The sequence below is a fragment of the Callithrix jacchus genome, chromosome 5 (assembly GCF_049354715.1).
Source record: "Callithrix jacchus isolate 240 chromosome 5, calJac240_pri, whole genome shotgun sequence".
Taxonomy (NCBI): Eukaryota; Metazoa; Chordata; class Mammalia; order Primates; family Cebidae; genus Callithrix; species Callithrix jacchus.
This window is the reverse complement of record NC_133506.1, coordinates 146,219,589-146,223,679: the sequence shown is the minus strand read 5'-3', so window position 1 is coordinate 146,223,679 and position 4,091 is coordinate 146,219,589.

Below are 4,091 nucleotides of genomic sequence, written 5' to 3'. Positions count from 1 at the left end.
TCGGGACTTGAGGCACTGTGGGGAACCTAGGGCGCAGTGGAGGGTTTGCCGTGGACGTAAGCAGGAGGGAGTCTGCTCTTACCACAAAAGTTGATGGTCTGCAGGGCTCTGTTCTAGGCAGTTTGCTCTCTTTAGGCTCTTTGGAAACAACTTTGTCCACTCCCATGGCTTTGGTTTGTCAGATGACAGTGCCTATCAAACCTTTAGCCCAGATCTCCCAGGTCCCAGGCCTGTATCTCCAGCTGTGTCCCCTGTGCGGCACCCAGTTAGGACACAGACACCCCAGACAACTTGCTCTACCCACTTCCTGCCCCGACACTGACCTTCCTGCAGCTTCCCTCACTCTGCACGTTACCATCATCTGCGCATGTGCACTGTCGTTGTCTGAAAAGCTTCCTCTAGTCCTTCATCTTCCTCCTGCACAGACATTCAGCGAGTACTGTTAGTAGGACTGGCTCTGCAAACTCTCCTGAGCCTGTCTTATCTTTTGTTCATTGCCTTGGCAAGGCTAGTCACCTGGGTCTCTTGCCTTTCTGCCTGCAGGTTTGGCCTGTGCAAACACATTCTCATGGTGCAACTTGAGGGCTCTTTTTAAAGTGTACACATTTATTGAAGAGATGCTGAAAGAACTCTCTGGCTTAAGACACTACAATGACTCCATGTTCCTCTGGGTAAAATCCATTTTCTTAAACAGTTCCCTGAGTGCTCAGCTCCTACACACCTCCTGTCGCTCTGTCTCATCTCTCTCTCATGCACACACCCTCACCCTCTTCACAATCTGGGCATCTGCCATATTGATTTAGTCCCTGGAATGCATTGTGCATGAGACCTCTCCCTGCTAAACATGTGCACATGTCATTTCTCCTGCCTGGAACACTCCCACCCCACCCCAACCTCTTCAAAAACCCAGCATCCTTCAGGTTTCGGCTTATGCTGCCACCTCTGGAAGTCTTTCCTGATTCCCTCCTGAGTGTCTCCATAGCCCCAGCACTTCCTCCGTCACAGCACCTCCATGTTGAGATGTGACTGCCTGTTGACCTGGCTGCCAACTCACGGCCCCACACCACCAGCAGACAACCTCCCCACCTCAGTGGATTCCACATTGTGAGGGCAGGGCTGTGAGCGATGTGTGCATCTTCTCCGCATGCGCCTAAGGAATGGCATATGAATACATGAATGAGTGGGTAACTGGACTTACTCATTTCTGGCTTGGGTAACCAGTTAACAGCACCTATGCTCAGAGAACAGGGGAGGATGAATTCCTATTGGGGAATGGTAATGTTCGATCCTGACCTAGGTGGACTCCTGCTGGATTTAGTCCCTGGAAGACAATGTGCATGATCCCTCTCCCCTCTAAACATGTGCACATGTCATTTCTCCTGCCTGGAACACTCCTACCCCACCCCAGCTTCTTAGTTTCAAAACCCAGCCATCCTTCAGGTTTCAGCTTATGTCTCAAGCTCTGCCTGTCTCCTGCTGGAGATGCCCAGCAGGTAGTTAGACACGTGTGGCAAGATCTTAGGGAGGGCAGTGCTCACCGTGGGCTTGAGACTCATTGGTATGGCGTTGCTATTTGAAACCATTAATTTAGAAGCGGAAGCGTGTGTAGATTAAGGTGTACAGGGGCCCCTGATGGTGTCTTGGGGAACACAGAGGAGGTGCAAGTGGGAAACCCACAAGGCAGGCAGAAAAGGCAGCAGGGGGAGACCTGGAAGAGAGAGCAGCCCACAGGGTCAGATGCTGGACGGTCACTCAGGATAACGATGAAAACATGCCCCTTGGATTTGACAATGAGGTCACGGTTGATCTGGGGGTGGGGGTGCGAAGTGTAAGCTAGATTGCAGAGATGTGACTACATGGGCAAGAGGAAACGGAGGGCTGGGCTGACGGCTCCTTCTAGGAGCTGCCTGGGAAGGGGAGGAGGGAGCAAGTGAAGGGAGGGAAGGCAGGAGGTTGCAGCCCTTTGCACATTCCATGTTTGTAGGGTCTGGTATTTAAATTTCATTTTACAGTTCCTGTCATTGCTTATTCTTCCTGGTGTGGTAGAAACATCTCATTAGAGATAATTTAGAACACACAAGATATAAAGAAAAAAAATGCAGCTCTAATTAACACAGCTGAGACAGCCAGTGCTGACATGTTGGTAAATTTACCTTGAGTATGTGTGTCCGGTTGTCCCCAGCCCTCATCGTGATGAGAGCACCAGGCCATGTGACATGTGCATAGAAAGGGTTTAAACCCATCCCACTCCAATGGGAAGTCTGGCCCCACAGCCAGCACCTCCTTCTTCCATACACATTATCTCTGGGGATTCTTGGTGGTGAGGGGAGATGATGAAGTTTCCTCCTAATCACTTTTTTCCCCCCAGATTTTCTAAATTTGCTGTCTTTAAAAAATTGCTTTTGTGTGGAGAGAATGCAGGGTTTCTTACTTGCATTCCCTCCATCTGCCCTGTGTGTTCCAGCTGCATAGTGGTGAGCCACTCTCTCCTAATCAGCCTCAGGAAGCCCTCTGACTCCCAAGGCAGCTGTGCTTTTTTCCCTCATACATGGAGGGTTCCTCGAGGAAAATATATTAAGTAAATGTATGACTATATCCCTGTGTCATTAGAATCTATCTAAATGGGTGTATAATTTTCCATACGTTGGATGTTTGGTGGACATACGAGTCCATTTTCTATTCCTTATAATAGAATACCTGAAAGAGGGTAATTTGTAAGAAATAAAATCTGTTTTTTGTGTGTCTGGAGGCTGGGAAGTCCAAGCTCAAGGGAGTACCTCTGGTGAGAACCTTCTTGCTGATGGGGACTTTGAAGTCCTGAGGTGGCAGAGGGCATCACCTGCTGAGGGCCACTTACTTACTGGGGACTGCATGCTCACATGCTAGCTCAAGTCATTCTTCAAACCACCAGTCCCACTCCTGTGACAACACATTAACCCATGAATGGATTAACCCTTTCATGAGGGCAGAGCTCTCATGATCTAATCACCTCTTAGAGGCCCCACCTCTCAATACTACCACATTGGGGATTAACTTGCAACCTTAATTTTGGAGGAGAAAAGCTATAAACTACAGCCATGGGCTCGGTTGTTCTAAATGTTTTAAACTCTGAGTAAAACATGGTGCCAACCCAAATGCCCATGAATCAATGAGTGGGTAAAGAAACTGTGGTATGTATGTGTATGTATGTGTGTATATATATATATACACAATGGAAAACCACTCAGCCATAAAAATGAATGAATTAACAGCATTTGCAGTGACCTGGATGAGACTGGAGACTATTATTCTAAGTGAAGTAACTCAGGAATGAAAAACCAAACATCTCATGGTCTCACTGATATGTGGGAGCTTAGCTATGAGGACACAAAGGCATAAGAATGATGCAGTGGACTTTGGGGACTTGAGGGGAATAGAGGGATGGGGCGAGGGATAAAAGACTACAAATATGGTGCAGTGTATACTGCTTGGGTGATGGGGCCACCAAAATCTCACAGATCACCACTGAGGAACTCACATATAACAAAACACCACCTGTACCCCAGTAACTTATGGAAAAATATAAATACTTAGAATATAAAAGCATGATGTTTCATAGGACATCTAGACTGCATCTTGAAATGAGGAACTGGGATTATAAACTGAGATCAGTTTTCCACATAATATTGCTGCCTAAAAAACTAAAATTTAATGATGTATGATAACCATTTTACTATGTTCATAAATTTTCTGGTTCAGGACACAGCAGGAACAGCTTGCCTCTGCTCCACAGTATCCATGGCCCCAGGTAAGAAGACTCGAAGGCTGGGAACAGCCCGATAGCTAGGGTCTAGATCATCTGAAGGTTGATGTGCGCTGTCAGCTGGGATCTCATCTGAGCTGTTGGCTAAGCTACCTATACCTGTGGTCTCGCACAGACCTCTCCATGTGATCTCTCCACGTGGGATAATTGGGCTTCCTCACAGTGTGGCAGCTGAAATCCTACGCAAGCAAGGCAGAAGCACAAGGCACTTTTACGATCTCTCCTCCGAAGTCACATAGCAATACATCTGCCACAGTAGGTTGGTCAAGGCAGCCCCAAAGGTCTGCCC